A 17,530-nucleotide genomic window follows, 5' to 3' on the forward strand; every position below is an offset into this window, starting at 1 on the left:
TTGTAATTACTTGTTTACTGTTTGTTTTTAGGCAGACTGTAAGTTCAGTGGGGCAGGGAGTCACTTCTTGCTAACCACTGTCTCTCTTCACTTCTTGTTAACCACTGTCTCTCTTCCAAGGCACAGGGCTTGACACAGAATAAATGCTCTGTAAATATTTATTGAATTGTACATTTTCTCATACACATTTATATAAACGCCTAATAGGTATTTGTTGACTGATTAACTTATTCAGTAGGGGAGGTGAGCTGTGAGAGATGAGTCTAAAATCAAAGTGTCATCTTATTTGATTCCAGAATGACTAAAATCAGACGTCATCAACAACAAATAGGTACTTCCTTTGAAGGTAATGGTAAAAATGATGAAAATCATTCCTTTACCCACACTACACATTGTCCTTTGGAGTTTTCATTCCTATAAATCACTAAGCTATTTAGTGTACTTAATATAAAGGGTAAACATCCAATCTGAATAATCACTGATTGCTTTTGTTTCTAAATGATCACTTTCTAATGAAAAATAGGATTTTTACATCACAGATATAAGGAAATCTTGGACACAGAATCCAGCCAATCTATTAGTTCCGAAATAGTGACTTGGCAAAAGAATTTGCAAGCTCCAAGGACAATCTGACCTCCAACAGCTTTTTGCTGTATTGTTTGCTATTGCAAAATGAGTCAGATACTCGGGCTCTGTGGCCCTGGGCCAGTGGCAATTGGTGCATAGAAGTCCCTTGACTTTCTTTCAGTAGCTCAGTAGCGTTACAGCAAACATTTATCTTTTATGTTCACATTTAGATTTATTAGCTATTTGATTAGAAAGGAAAGGGAGAAAAAGAAAAGTCCAAGAAAGTGCCTAATATCTTTTTTAAAAGTATGCATCTAGTTAAGTAACTGCTGATTGTCCAGTCTTAGGCTGGGTGCTTTGGGAAGAAAGTATCTGTCCTCTAGAAGCCCACAGTATGTTTAATTTATGTTGAAATAGGATAGCCTATAGTATGATTGATTTATACTGAAATAGGATAGCCTATAATATGACTGATTTATACTGAAGCCACACAGAACAACGTGATTGGAATATAAGAAGAGTGAGAGTCTGTGGTTTGGACAATCAGAACAGTGAAGAAGGGTAAGAGCCATGTTTCATGGAGAGCCTTGAAGAAGAGAACGTGGCAGTAATATTGGTGGAGATGAACAGGGATGCTCAGGGAAGAGGGCAAATCCAAGAGCTACAATCTACTGGCAGTGAGCATACTTTCGAAAGTCTACCTTGAATCTGATCTCTCTCAGAGTAGGTAACAGTCCACTGACTGATCTGTCTGTCAAACACAAACCTGATTAAGACTCTCCTCAGGGGCTTCTGAGTGGGTTCCTATTTTCAAGGACCATCTGAAATTGTTGTCATCACTAAAGGCCAGGAAAGGGACATCCCACAGTTGATACATATCTAACAGGGCATTTACCATAACTATCCAATGGTTATTATTCTACTGCAGCTTTTCTGGAGAAAGACGCCAACTACTGTACTGGAAACCAGGCGCCCCTGGGTGACGGGGCTGTACAGACTGTCCTGGGCTAAGCTAGTCCTCTAGAGCAGCAGCTCCAGCTGGTGGGAAATAGGAAGTTATTCCGAGGATCCCAGTAAGTTCATAGGAGCACCGAGCACTGTCTGAACACCTTTTAGATTATGTTTCGCACATGTTCCAAATGTAGAGAATTACTATTTTTAATTTTTAAATATCTATTTTAAAATTCAGTCAAGTTCATAGCCAGTTTCTTCACTACTGTCATCTAGGACTCCTCGGGAGCTTAAAGATAACTATCTGACCAATGAGAAGTCTAAGGAAAGAGGCACAGAAAAGAAGTCCATCCCCCGGGGGGGGGGGGGGAATGGAGGCGAGGTGCCAGCAAAGGCTTTCCAGAGGGCCACTTGAGTTAGTGCTTCTTAGAGGGGGAAGGTGCTGCACATTTCTGAATATTTTCTGTAAGATATTTTTAGCTTATATTTTTATTCCAGTAACAGTCCTAACATATATAACATATGATATATTCTATATGTGCATATATATACACAATACATATTATATACACACAATATATATTATATACACACACCCATAATGTATATGTGTGTGTGATATGTACATATATTCTGGATAACCTGGATGCCTATCTTGTCAGTGAGCAGGGTAGCCAGGCAAGAGAGGGATTTCAGTTGCAAAGTGGTCAGGTGCCCAGTCATTTGAGTTGAATTATATCTAAACCATTGGATGGTTTAAAATAAAAGTGACACAATCTGAATTACATTTTTAAGAGATGATTCCTATGAATGTGTGCAGAATGGATTGTGCAGAGGGGCAAGAGTAGTAGCAGAAACACTAGGTAGGGTAGCTTTTAGAGTCGTCCTGACATGTAATAATGATTGTTCAGACTGCAGGGGCTAGGGCTGAGGCTGAAGGAACTGGATGGATTGATTGATGTCCAGTTCCTTTACAACAGTGGTCCCCAACCTCGGGGCCGCGGACTGGTACCGGTCCATGGGCCATTTGGTACCGGTCCGCAGAGGAAGAATAAATAACTTACATTATTTCCATTTTATTTATATTTAAGTCTGAACGATGTTTTATTTTTTAAAAATGACCAGATTCCCTCTGTTACATCCGTCTAAGACTCACTCTTGATGCTTGTCTCGGTCACGTGATACATTTATCCGTCCCACCCTAAAGGCCGGTCTGTGAAAATATTTTCTGACATTAAACCGGTCCATGGCCCAAAAAAGGTTGGGGACCACTGCTTTACAAGGAAAGCCTAAGTCTAAACTCAGGCCTAAAGGATGAGTAGTTTGCCAGCAAAGGGGTAGAGAAAGGAGGACTGCGGGGACAGTGAGAGACAGTATGGTACATTGGAAACCGTGAAAGAAGGTCAGTTGTTGAGGATCTTAACAGTGAGTGGAGAAGCATGGTAAGAGATAAGCCTCCAGGCAAGAGTGGGGTCAGATGCGGCCACATTAAGGAGTTTGAACTTCATCCAAAAAGCAATGAGGAAACAATGATTTTAAGCAAAGAAGTGACAATCTTTTCAAGAAGGATGTGCACGGAGAAATGCCTGTTGGGTTTAGTAACAAGGAGTAACCCGGCAAAAGGCGCCTCCTGGGTGGAGTGCAAGTCAAGTTGGCACGCAACCAATTTTGTTTCAGGCAAAGAAACAGAAAACTGCAACTGTTGCACATTACGTACTAAACAACTAGATGATGAAAACATTAATTAGAAGGCACAGTTGTTGTTTTTTTAATTCCAAGCTACCTAGAAGTCCTTAATTCTGATAGATGATAAACTATAGACAGACAGCAAATAAAATAGACATAAAGCCTGACCTATGGTGGCACAGTGGGTAAAGTTTTGACCTGGAATGCTGATGTCACAGGTTCAAAACCCCGGGCATGCCTAATCAAAGCACATATGGGATCTGCTCCTCCCCGCCCCCATCTCATCTTTCTAAAAAATGAATAAAGAAAATATAATAATAATAATAATAATAATAATAAGAGAACATTTCAGATAACGTTTGAGCATAAAAGATTTTTTAAAAAGTAGACATAAAGAGGCCCTGGCCAGTTGGCTCAGTGGTAGAGCATCAGCCTGGCATGCAGGAGTCCCGGGTTTGGTTCCTGGCCAGGGCACACAGGAGAAATGCCCATCTGCTTCTCCACCCCTCCTCCTCTCCTTCCTCTCTGTCTCTCTCTTCCCCTCCCGCAGTCAAGGCTCCATTGGAGCAAAGTTGGCCCGGGTGCTGAGAATGGCTCTGTGGCCTCTGCCTCAGGCGCTAGAATGGCTCTGGTTGCAACAGAGCAATGCCCCAGATGGGCGGAGCATCGCCCCCTGATGGACATGCCAGGTGGATCCTGGTTGGGCGCATGCAGGAGTCTGACTGTCTCCCTGTTTCCAGCTTCAAAAAAACAAACACACACACAAAAAATAGACATAAAGAGGTAAGGACCCAGTGAGTTTTGATCTTAATTGATTTAGGGTAAATTTAAGGTAGTTTTAAACCAAGATTAGAATAAAACTGATCAACAGTGGGAGATTAACCAGAAGATAAATATATTAGACCTTTATATTCTTTTAAACATTGCTCTAAATAATTTTCCTACATGTATTCTATGAATGATTATTTTCAGTAATTTAGAGACTTAGAGTAACTGGAATTGAAGTTTACGGTTACAGTTTTACAGAAAAACACAAGTAACGTAAGTCTTGGAATCAGTTATCTGCAAGATTTTCTTCACTTTGACCGAACTCATGGTCCTTCCTCAAGGTGCGGCTCAGATCCATCTTCCTTAAAGATTAATCACGCCCTGGCTGGTTGGCTCAGTGGTAGAGCGTCGGCCTGGTGTGCAGAAGTCCCAGGTTCGATTCCTGGCCAGGGCACACAGGAGAAGCGCCCATCTGCTTCTCCACCCTTCCCCCTCTCCTTCCTCTCTGTCTCTCTCTTCCCCTCCCGCAGCCAAGGCTCCATTGGAGCAAAGATGGCCCGGGCGCTGGGGATGGCTCCTTGGCCTCTGCCTCAGGCGCTAGAGTGGCTCTGGTCACGGTAGAGCGACGCCCCGGAGGGGCAGAGCATCGCCCCCTGGTGGGCAGAGCGTCGCCCCCTGGTGGGCAGAGCGTCGCCCCTGGTGGGCGTGCTGGGTGGATCCCGGTCGGGCATATGCGGGAGTCTGTCTGTGTCTTCCCGTTTCCAGCTTCAGAAAAATGCAAAAAAAAAGAGATGAATCACAAGTTTTTTTCTTTGTCCTTCTGTAGAGCTGGATGCACAATTCTATCACTTTACTGGTTCTGTGTCTTTCATAGGCAGGGGTTCTGTCTTACTCATCTTTGCATTGTCAGCACCTAGAACAGTGCTTGAGGCATAGTAAGTTCAAGAAATGCTTGTTAAACTGGTCAGTCACTGAGATGCCTTCCAATATGGACCACACAGCAGTGCCTAGGCACCAGCATCCACCTGGTGGCAGCAGCCCGACAGCACGCCCAGGGGGAAGCACCGAGTTGGGGAGTTCCTCTAACAGGCCTAAAAACCTATCAAGTCATAGCAAATCCACCTCTACTCCATACTTCCCCACCTCCTCTCCACCTCTCCCCCACCTAAGTATCTGAACCCATATAGCAAAAGCCAGTTGACATAAAGTTTTAACGTTGTATCTTCATTTTCTTAGAATCAGATTCTTAGGGTAAACATTAAAAGAAAACAGTTTTATAAGTAGGTAGAGAAAAGTTCAGCAGTACAGTCAGATTTTCAACAGATTCCCAAAATACTACATGAAGAAATTTTACCTTGTTGTTTCAAACAATATTAGTCAATATTACCGTTCACAATTTATCTTAAAGTATCTTTAACACTTATCCAGAAGACGATCTTATCACAGAATATGGTCTTTGGTATTTTTCAATGTAGGAGAGAACATTTTTATGTGTGAAGTTGAAAAATAAGAAATATTTTTATATCTATCTTATTTTAACTATTACTTTTATCCATCTAGTTCACGAAAGTCAAAATTGAAACTTTGCCAATTGCTTTGCCAGTTTGGCTGAATCTTGAACAGCAGAAAATGATCCAATCACCCTTGTCAAAAAAGCATTTTCAGTGATGGAATGAGGGACCTGCCCAGCAAACAAATTAATTACAAGACCGGGCTCTGGACTAAAGAATCCCAAAGTCAGCAGTGACTAAGGATTCCTTTACACACAAGGGGAGAGAAACAGGAACTGTCTCATCCTGACAAAACTCTGAGATCAGAGTAGGTAATGCTTTGAAAAGCAGTAAGTTAAAATCAACTATCATTTTATAGACTCTCAGTCTAACCAGTGTGGGTTGAAATCATGCCTACATTTTAAGTAGCTTTTTTCCCTAGCATTATTTAACACCTCGCCCCTTCTACACCACCACCACCCTGTACACACACGCATACGCAGAGAGAGGGGAGAGAGAGAAGAGCGAGAAAAGGGAGAGAAAGGCAGTCATTTGATGTTACACTCAGTTGTGCATTCATTGGTGCTTCCCATGGGTGCCCAGACTGTGGATCGAACCCGAAACCTTGGTGTTGCAGGTGGCCCTCGATCCCACTGAGCTAATTGGCCAGGGCCTGACAACTCCCATATTATTTTGCTCAAATTCTAGTGCCTCTCTGTACTCTCTCTTCTACTACAAGAAAACACTCCAGAGAAAATGGTAACATTTCCCTCTTCCACCCATTGTGATCCAAAGACAATGTAATAGAAGTCTCTCTTTGTGCAAACAACATCTACAGACAGCTTTGAGATGGGCTGCCTCGGAGCTGGCTTTGGCTCCCTGGAGCAAGGCGGAGATTGAAGGAGGCTTTCCAGACTGAAGGTCATGGGGTGCTGAATAACAGTTTCTGCAGAGAACTATATATTACTCCTCTGACCTGCATATGGCTCACAGACAACGGACACACTAACAGAAGACACTCGAGGACCAATGACCGCGTTCCACAGAGTCAGCCACACATACCCAGCAGCCATCTGATGAGACCCTAAGACAACAGGTGCTGCATTGTAGGCAAATTTCCTGTTCCCAGGTAGAAAACCTGTATAATCGATTCATTTCCCAAAACATCATGTTTGGCCTCTGCCTCGAAAATGATCAGCTACTTTTTATATTAAATATTACTGTGGATAAAGCAAGAAGAGAAATTCTAGAAAACATTTCAATAACAAAGAATTCTATTCTTTTTAAACTGGAAAACTCAGGTGCCCTGCTTCTATGGACTCTTGTTCTTAAAATAAAAATCTACTTCTCTCTGCACAAGGCCATTCTTTTCATTTGAAGTTTCTTTTCTCAATACGTTCCAGAACTACTGTGAGATATAAGTGAGGGCAAACCTGTTCTTTTTCACGAGAATAAGGACAAACAAGCCTGACCTGTGGTGGCACAGTGACTAGAGCACCGATGTTGCCAGTTCAAGACCCCGGGCTTGCCCGGTCAAGGCCCATACAATAAGGAAGAAAAGAACTAAAGTGAAGCAACTGGCAGTTGATACTTCTCGCTCTCTCACTCTGTAAAATCAATAAAATAAAATCTTTGAAACAAACAAACAAAAAACTCTAGAGTCTAGCTTGTTTCTGTTAGTGTGTAACCTTAAGGAAGTCACTTAATCCTTTGCTAACCCCAAGATTCCTTATCATAATACGGCAGGGTTGAAACATAACCTGGGACATAAGGGAGGCTTCATATAGATGCTGGGCTTTGGAAGCCCCAGAACTCCAAAAATTGTATGTAAAATTTCTTTTGTGTATGAGCATTTTTCCAGGGCTAGAGTCAACTTTCATCAAATTTTCAAAATGGGCCTGACCTGTGGTGTCACAGTGGATAAAGCATCAACCTGGAATGCTGAGATCGCTAATTCAAAACCCTGGGCTTGCCTGGTCAACGCACATATAAGAAGCAACTACTATGAGTAGATGTTTCCTGTTCCCGCCCCCCTTCCTCTTTCTCTCTTCTAAAAAAATCGATAAATAAAACCATTAAAATATTTTTTTCAAAATAAGCTGAGACTCAAAATTGGTAGAGAACTACTGGCTAAAACAATTTCTAAGTAAAAACTTGTAAACTGAGGCATCTACAACTCCATGATTCATTGAGAACTGCAGAGAAGGTAAAATCTTAAGTCAGTGAGAAAAGAGCCTACAAATTTTCATCCTGAAAGAAGAGGAAAAACTAGAAATACTGTTCATTCAATCACTGACAAACCTGAGAGCTCTAAGTGTTGTCTCAAGGATCTGCTACCTCCCCCTTCATCCTCAGCCAGAGACTTACAGCCATGTCCAAAGGGCCATGGAAAGTAGCAGTCTGCACACCTAGCGCCCAGATCTTGGTTTGTGAATACCATTTGTCACCACAGAGGTGGGAATGCTTAAAGAAATGGCTGAGTTCTAGTCTGGAGCAGAGAAAACCCACGGTGCCCCAGGGACAGCTGGTGGGCTAGGAGGCAAGCTAGTCCTCAAAGACTATTTGATTATGTTAAAGAATGACAGGAACTGGTTTGAAGGGGATCCCGCTGGCCAGATCTGGGCAATATGAACATCAAAAAGAATGATTTTAATCCTTTACCAAAGGATTAAAGGATTAAAAATATTAAAATTTTAGGCCCTGGCCGGCTAGCTCAGTGGTCAAGTGTTGACCCAGTGTGTGAACATCACGGGTTCAATTCCCAGTCAGGGCATACAGGAGAAGTGACCATCTACCTCTCCTCCCCTCCCCTTCTCTCTCTTTCTCTCTTTCCCTCCTGCAGCCATGGCTCAATTGATTCAAGCACATTGGCCAGGTGCTGAGTATGGCTCCATGGAGCCTTTACCTCAGGTGCCAAAAATAGCTTGGTTGCGAGCATGGCCTGAGATGGGCAGAGCATCAGCCCCAGACTGGAGTTGCCAGGGGGATCCTGGTCAGGGTGCATGCAGGAGTCTCTCTGTCTCCCCTCCTCTTACTTAAAAAAAAAAAAATTAAAATCCACGATACAAAGTGATAAAAGAGAGGGAGTGTAATCAGAGAGCAAATGAGAGAAAAAAATAAGGAAAGTTTCTCTTTACAGAAGGATGCCAACTGATAAATGTAGAAGAAACAATAAAGTCAGAAAAATCACCCTTTTCCGCCCCCATGCAGTAACTTATATAGGCAACAATCATCAATGTATGTAAAAAACACTGGGTAATATTTACATGGTCTAAGAATCACCCAACATATTCTTACTACCAAGATGTCCATTCCCTGAATCTAGATTTTTAAGAATAAATATGGCATTGGATATTCTAATTAAATGATAGTGTGGTTAATTGAGATTAATTTTATAGAACGTCTGTAAACCTACCGCTTTGCAAAGAATTAGGACGTATAACAATAGATACTCACATCATTTGAGAAGTATTTGAGGATTCATAGGCATTCCTTACTAAGGACTGAATTCCTTACTAAGTAATGGTTCCTTACTATGCCTCTTTTTTTTTTTTTTTTTTTTTAATCAGTATGAACATAGAAGAGGAAAGAATCACTGCACAGGAAGAGGTCCTCGATAGCACATCAGGACTGACAAACTGGCTGTTGTCCCTCCTGCTTCCCAGGGGCCAGTGGTTCCTCTTCGGGATATCACAGTCCACAATTGTTCTACTATCCTGTCCTTGGCTTTAGGGAATCAAAAAGCAACTCTTTCTCACACAAGGGTAGAGAGGGACAACATAGAAAATGCTATAAAACAAATGACCGTGTTTCCTCAACTAATGGTAAGAATGAACAAAAAGGGAGAGGAAATGCTTATGGATTAAAAGAAACTCAAGAAACCTATCAACCAAATAAATGCACTGTTATCTGAATCCTCATTCAAACAAATCAACAATAAGTATATATTTATAAAATAGGAAAACTTGAATACTAACTAGATAGTAGACATTAATTTTCATTTTTTGGTGTGGTAACATAATTAAGGTTATATTTTCTTAAAAGAGTCCTTTTAGATAAGACATATAATAAAGATTTTACACATAAAATATTATGGTGTCTGGAATTTGCCTTAAACTATTCCTTCTGGGCTGGCAGTGGGAGGATACAGAGGAAACAATACTGTTCATGTGCTAATTGTCAAATCTGAGTTACCAGCTTCCCAGGGTTCAGTTTACTATCCCCTCTAACTTTACATATGTTTGGAAGTTTTTATCTTGAGAGAATTTTTTTTAAATAAGGAAGCCCAGAGAATTTTTTTTAAATAAGGAAGCCCAGTTATTGATATGGACAAACTGGGGTTAGTCAGGATGTGTGGTTGTTCAAATTCTGGATTTATGTATAACTGATTTTAGTTTAGTAATCATTTCTTGTGTGCCTGTTGGGTTCCAGCATTTCTAGAACTTGCTGACACCCAATGATCTTTTTAAGTACCATCGACATGTAGGGGTTAACAGTATGGTCTCTGGAGGCAAGGTATCCAGAATGGAATCCCAGCTCTGCCACCTACTAGCTGTATGATATGGAGAAAATTGCTCGATCTCTCTATGCCTCAGTTTCTTCATCTGTAAAATGAGGATACTAAGAGTCCCTACCTCAGCAAACCCATGTGAAGTACTAATAAGAGTGTCTCACACAGAGTAAGCACTCGACAAATACTAGCTATTATTCTTTGGTTGACCAGACCAAAAGGAAACCCACCACTTCTATTCTACTGCCATTAAAATCCCATGAAAAACACCGTCTTACTTTAATCGGCATTAAACACTTTAATGCCATTCCAGAATTTCTAAAATTTAATGGATGTGGCATTTGGCTGTGACACATCTATGCTTATAACAGTTTGAGGAAACAATATGTTCCTTCATCTTAACTGACAAAAAAAAGATACCAAGATGCAGAACATCTAGAAGTCACCCCAGCTGCCCTTTAGTGAACCAATTTATTTGGAAACATATTTTGTCCTTAGGCAATACATCAGTGATATTTATCTGTAGATTTAAGGTCACACCATCACCAGCAGGGCTGGGAAATGCATAACAGGTTGCTTCCCCAATAACTGTTTCTGCTATTGAGATTTTGAAAAGTAATAGAGCCAAAGCTTAGTTAAGAAGGACGACCTCCTTCCACTTCTCTGACTGCGAGCATTTGGTGAAATTGCTAATGTTACGAGGATGGGAGGAATGAAGGCCAGAAGAGAAGGCTATGGGAGACTGCTGAATCCAGGACAGAGGTCAGACTCCACCTAAACAGATAATGCATGTTGATCAGTGTAGGTTACAATGAGCGGAAACATGAAAGAGAGAAATCAAAACAACAACTCAAGACTGATCAGTGGTCTCAAGCACAGGCCGGTGGGAGTGGGGTGATTCGGGTACAGACAATAAGAGGATGTCATGTCTGTAGATGATTGTAAAGCATGGATAAACTGTCTGAAACTCAGTCTGCTTTTATCATCATCACACATTGCCAATTCAAAACAGTGTCAGTGACAAAATACTCTTTCCCCCCAAAATATTTTGTTAGTCTAAATTCTAAACAGTTACTGCAGTCATTGTCAGGTTTTAATAATGAATATGTAAGCTTCAAATTAGCACATTTTATATTTTGTTTCTCTAATAAACATTTTTTCTATGTAGAAGTAAGTTTGGAGAATGCCTATTTATACATCTGAACAAGTGGGTTCAGACTCACAGATTCATTTTCAGAACAAGTCTGTAATAGTCCAGAATTGTTTAGAGCAGGCTTCACAGCCCATGTGACCTCTGTCCTGCTGCATGTTCCCACTCTTTTTTATTTTATTTTTATTTTTTGTATTTTTCCAAAGTTAGAAGTGAGGAGGCAGTCAGAGAGACTCCCGCATGTGCCCAACTGGGATCCACCCGGCACGCCCACCAGGGGTGATGCTCTGCCCCTCTGGGGCGTTGCTTCATTTTTGATTGGAGCCATTCTAGCACCTGAAGCAGAAGCCATGGAGCCATCCTCAGCACCCGGGCCAACTTTGCTCCCATGGAGCCTTGGCTGTGGGAGAGAAAGCAAAAGAGACAGAGAGAAAGGAGAGGGGGAAGGGTAGAGAAGCAGATGGGCGCTTCTCCTGTGTGCCCTGACCGGGAATCAAACCTAGGACTTCCACACGCCAGGCTGACACTCTATTGCTGAGCCAACTGGCCAGGGCCATGTTCCTGCTCTTAACCAGCAGGTTCAAATAAACAACGATGCCTGACATGTGGTGGCGCAGTGGATAAAGCATCGACCTGGAAATGCTGAGGTCGCTGGTTCGAAACCCTGGGCTTGCCTATTCAAGGCACATATGGGAGTTGATGCTTCCAGCTCCTCCCCCCTTCTCTCTCTGTGTGTCTCTCTCTCCTCTCTCTCTGTCTCTCTCTCTCCTCTCTAAAAATAAATAAATAAAATTAAAATATTTAAAAAAAAACAAAAAACAAATAAACAACGATGATCTAGTGCAGGGGTCCCCAAACTTTTTACACAGGGGGCCAGTTCACTGTCCCTCAGACCGTTGGAGGGCCGGACTATAAAAAACTATTAACAAATCCTTATGCACACTACACATGTCTTATTTTAAAGTAAAAAAACAAAACAGGAACAAATACAATATTTAAAATAAAGAACAAGTAAATTTAAATCAACAAACTGACCAGTATTTCAATGGGAACTATGGGCCTGCTTTTGGCTTATGAGATGGTCAATGTCTGGTTCCATATTTGTCACTGCTAGCCATAACAGGTGGATATGACGTGCTTCCGAAGCCATAACAAGTGCATCCCACGTCACCAGAAGTAGTACTGTACGCGAGCAATGCCGTGCTTTGCTCTCACTGACCACCAATGAAAGAGGTGCCCCTTCTGGAAGTGCAGCGGGGGCAGGATAAATGGCCTCAGGGGGCCGCATGCGACCCGGGGGCCATAGTTTGGGGACCCCTGATCTAGTGGTTATAAAATGAAGAAATCAAGTTTTAGTTATTTCATTTCTGTTATTTATGTGACCATTTTAAGCTTTAATTTGCACTTAAAACAGTGAAACAGTATAAGCTGCAAAACGTATTATTTTTATTTGGTAAGTGCAACTTTTATTTTACACAGGAAATATTTTACTAAATATGAATAATACATTTAAAATTGAAATTTATTATTGTTTATAACTTTGTTTAAAGAAAATAATTCTTTGATAAAACTATTATTTGCTTATATTTTAATGATCATTATATAACAAACAGTGACTGTTATTGATAATAATTATAATTTCCCCCCCCCACCGAAGCTGGAAATGGGGAGGCAGTCAGACAGACTCCCGCATGCACCCGACTGGGATCCACCCGGCATGCCCACCAGAGGGCGATGCTCTGCCCATCTGGGGCGTCGCTCTGTTGCATCCAGAGCCATCCTAGCGCCTGAGGCAGAGGCCACAGAGTCATCCTCAGCGCCCAGGCCATCTTTGCTCCAATGGAGCCTTGGCTGTGGGAGGGGAAGAGAGAGACAGAGAGGAAGGAGAGGGGGAGGGGTGGAGAAGCAGATGGGCGCTTCTCCTGTGTGCCCTGGCCAGGAATCAAACCCGGGACTCCTGCACACCAGGCCGACGCTCTACCGCTGAGCCAACCGGCCAGGGCTGATAATAAATTATTATTAGCAAAAATAACTAGGTTACATAGAGGAGGGAGTGTTAAAAATGATCCATCCCAGGTTAAATACACTAGGCACACCACTGTCAGTGATACTCTTCTCTTCTCTAATTAATCACTTAATAGTACATATTTAAAAACCTCAAACCGGCCCTGGCTGGTTGGCTCAGCGGTAGAGCGTCAGCCTAGCGTGCAGAGGACCCGGGTTTGATTCCCGGCCAGGGCACACAGGAGAAGCGCCCATTTGCTTCTCCACCCCTCCGCCGCGCTTTCCTCTCTGTCTCTCTCTTCCCCTCCCACAGCCAAGGCTCCATTGGAGCAAAGAAGGCCCGGGCGCTGGGGATGGCTCTGTGGCCTCTGCCTCAGGCGCTAGAGTGGCTCTGGTCGCAACATGGCGACGCCCTGGATGGGCAGAGCATCGCCCCCTGGTGGGCAGAGCTTCGCCCCTGGTGGGCGTGCCGGATGGATCCCGGTCGGGCGCATGCGGGAGTCTGTCTGACTGTCTCTCCCTGTTTCCAGCTTCAGAAAAATGAAAAAAAAAAGAAAAAAAAACAAAAAAAAACAAAAAAAAAAACCCTCAAACCTTGTAGATAAGTATCAGAACTAGTTGCATTGATTGGTACTATGTTTTAGCTGTGAAATTCTAATTAATCTCTGTTATTTTGTAATATCACATGTATAAGTCAACATGTTTTATAAAGGCAGGACAATTTAAGTCAAATAGATAATTGTCTTTCACAAAAGATGAAACAAGAGCCACACTGCTTACTGCTGGTATTAAGGCTACTGAATACATGTTCATATGTGCATTCCCCTAGTTATAAACATTCCCCTAGTTACTATGGTGTACTATCTGTCTTATTTTCACATCATATTTTACTTCTTTTATCCAGAGTAGTTGTTAGGAGCATGGACTCTGAGAGAGACAGTCCTAATGCTGTCACTCAGAAGCAAGGTGATCATAGGCAAGTAACATAATCTCTCTGGGCCTCAGTTTCCTTATCTGTACAATAGGGACATCACAGTAACCACCGTGTATGGTTTTTGTGAGAATTAGATGAGATGATGCACATGAAGTTCAGTGTCTAACACAAAGAAAACACTCAATAGGGTGTTAGCTACTATGATGGTGCCAATGATGGATTTTACTACAGTTCTGGCCATATGGCAGGGACTTAGCAAATACTATCTATACTATTCTATTTGAGTTTAAAATATACTTTCATCTTCCAATGGATGGTCCATATAAAGAGTGTTTTGTTGATCTGAGTAAAAAATAATTCAGTCTATAGTAAAAAAAAAAGACTGAGCTAGCTCATTCTCTCATTATGTACATACAACTGTCATTACAGAGAGGAATTTGAGAGGTTACTGCATTCTTACACTCCTTCCCTATTGATAGTAAGTACAAAAACAATCTCTGCTCTTTTTGTACTCTAAACATTCTAAGTATCCATGAGCAAAATTAAAATAAAACCCTTAATTCCCTAATCATTCACTAAAACAAAAGATGAAAATATTTAGGTATTCATCACTGTATCCTTGGGGTCCAACTTAGTACGTATCATGTGGTAGATATTCAGTAAGAATTATGAACTCACTCACTTAGGAGCATGCAGGACAGGGAAAGAGAAAATTTAGAATTGTATCTAATAAGGTGGGGGGGGGCAAACAATCCCTGTGGTTCCTTCTGGGTCCATGGATGATTTGCCTACAGCTGATGTATCTTATTATAATGTTATATATTATAAATATAATCCACTGTCACTGATGATGAAAATCGGTCAACTGACTAGGGTAAATGATATGGAAGATGAGCTTTGTTTTTAGCCCATAAAGTATTACTATTTTTATGGGAAAGCAATAAAAAAGAAAAAACTCAGTCACTTAGAAATAGCCAAGAAAAAAGCTATATGGCACTTATTTTTAAATTGTGTAAGTTTATTTACAATAAGCAAGCTGAAAAAAAACAGGGCAGAAGTTGGACAAGTTTGATGAGAACTGAAATTGCCTGTGACTATCCAGTCCTTTTAAGAAATCTATTATTAAGCAAAGAATCCTTTCTAATATCCTATATGATCACCATGGTGCAGTACTAACTAGAAGGAAAAGGATCTGGGATTGAATTACAGCTCCATTATTTATTCTGATCTTGTAAAATGAAGACAAGAATGTCTATCCCATAGAAATGAAGATAATAATACCTATATTAACTGTGTAAAGCGTCCACCCTGCCATGGCTAGGCTATGGGTAAAAATGTGGAGATTTGTTTTGCTTTGTTTTGTTTTACAAAAGTCCCTTTTCCCTGGGCTATTATTATGAAGCCAGAATATTGGTTCTATGCTTCCTGAGTCAAAGAGTAGGAGTCGTACCATTCACAGAACTGGATACTATCAATGCGTGCACATCATAAAGAAAATTTACTTTAATCTCTTACAGGATAAGACTGGTGTAACTTATTACCTTCTGTACTACACAAGAGAAGATGACTAAACTTGTTGATTAAAGCAATTATTCAAGAGTGCAGGCGGTGGAAAACAAGGAGCGGCAAACACCTAACACTGACTGGCAAGGAGACAGATTGGCTGATCTTTTGATTCTGAAAATGGGTCACTGTATCCTCACCAGTAACCTCGGAATTCTAATGACTGCAGAGCCCAGAGAATGCTGACCAAAGCAACAAAGCAGTGGGGATGAAAACAATTAATGTTGGTAGCTCTCACTACATTAGTATCAAATAATTTACAAGGTGTGAAATCATTCTATTCCTAGCGAGAATGTAAGGTCCTGAAATGGCATTCTCCTGGGTTCTCACTTTCTCATCTCTCTCCAAATCACTAACTGGAGACAGCAAGAGTCTAGGCAGTCGCCGACCCAGGTTGGGTTCCTGGCCTATGCTTCATTACTTTAATCTCTTTGAATCTCCACTTCCTCAGTATGAACTAGGTGAGATTGGGCCACATATCTCTGCACTATCTTCCAACACGAAAACTCTATGAGTCTAGGAACACTTTTGATTTTTAAACAAATGTTTTACTCTGTTAGCAACACCAATCTCATATTTCTGTAATAGCTTTGCCATTATCTTACTGGAAAAATGATGGAGCACAAATATGATACTATTTTTTCCAGGAAGATAAGAACAGCAATTACTATTTGCAACTTGGGAGTAAAAATGATTTATCTAAAAGTCACCCTGATATTCTGGGGTTTAGAAAACGCAGTCATTTTTTTTTTAAAGAGACAAAATAAACAGGTCCAGAGTGAAATAAAGGTATTCTTAAATTTTTTATAATTCTGAGACATCTTGATTGCAAGGTCACTTAAGAGTTCTGAGGTGGACACAAGCAGTTCTAACAGAGGCATGAACAAGGCCAGTGCATTACAGGGGCAGATGAAACGGAGGGCCCTCTGACCCTTCAAGGCTCAGCCCTTCCAACACCACTCGTTTCAAGGACCTTTCTGAACCTCCGCTCCCCTATGCCTGCTAGAATGACGGTAAATCCAGCTCCACTGACCTTCCATGGCACTTTTTACTGGTATTTTATACAGCACATATGGCTTTCTCTCTGCATTACAAACATTCATGTGTGCTCGCTTCGGCAGCACATATACTAAAATTGGAACGATACAGAGAAGATTAGCATGGCCCCTGCGCACAAACATTCATGCACATGCTTTATCTCCTCTATCATAAATTCGCCATTTACTCCCAGATTGCTTGTAATAATAAATACTTGTAAAATCAATGATTCTCCAGAATCATGGCTTTCAAAGTTTTTGGCTATAATGCACAGGTAAAAAGTATTTTACATTGTGACCCAGTACCAATCAACTACATATAAAAGTAAACATAAATGAAACAAGTGTTTCATAAAATATTTGCCATAATGAAAGTGAGATATACTCTGATATTCTCTATCCTCTTTTATTTTACTCTACTTCATTCTTTTCAATCACGGTAGCAACTGACCACATTGATGTTTATGAACCTTTGAGCCTCATTTTACAGTTTGTAAAATAGTGCTCCAGAAGAGCTATTTAAAAAGAAAAAAAAATTAAAGGAAGACTTATTTCCTGAGAAACATTTTATAGTTTGATTAGCCAGAATTCATTCCCAGTCTACTTACTCATTGTCTCCCTACAGATGCTAAAAAGCTACATACGTATCCTCCCAGGCTCCCTTGCAGCTATGCACAGCCACGACCCACTTCTGGCCAATGAAAGGTAAGCAGAAGTCACTAAAGTATTTTCTAGGAAAGTTTTTTAAAGGAGCCAGATTCTCCTGGCGTACCCCTTGTGCCCTCTGCCGTTCTTCCCTTTCTTCTGGCCTGAACTGTACAGGGAACATCTGGAGGTGCAACTGGCACCTCCTGACAAGCATGAGAATAA

At 41.2% G+C, this 17,530-nt stretch overlaps 1 protein-coding gene and 1 non-coding gene across 5 annotated transcripts in view; one reads left to right on the forward strand and one right to left on the reverse strand.

Moving 5' to 3' along the window:
* CRACD (capping protein inhibiting regulator of actin dynamics) overlaps nt 1-17,530 on the reverse strand; it is a 277,681-nt gene that overhangs the window by 187,109 nt on the left and 73,042 nt on the right. The gene's annotated exons all lie outside the window — the stretch shown is intronic.
* LOC136307133 (U6 spliceosomal RNA) lies at nt 16,729-16,830 on the forward strand. The gene has a single exon (XR_010725820.1). It is a non-coding gene; the product is annotated as a U6 spliceosomal RNA (small nuclear RNA).

This window comes from Saccopteryx bilineata, chromosome 5 (genome assembly GCF_036850765.1).
Source record: "Saccopteryx bilineata isolate mSacBil1 chromosome 5, mSacBil1_pri_phased_curated, whole genome shotgun sequence".
Lineage (NCBI taxonomy): Eukaryota > Metazoa > Chordata > Mammalia > Chiroptera > Emballonuridae > Saccopteryx > Saccopteryx bilineata.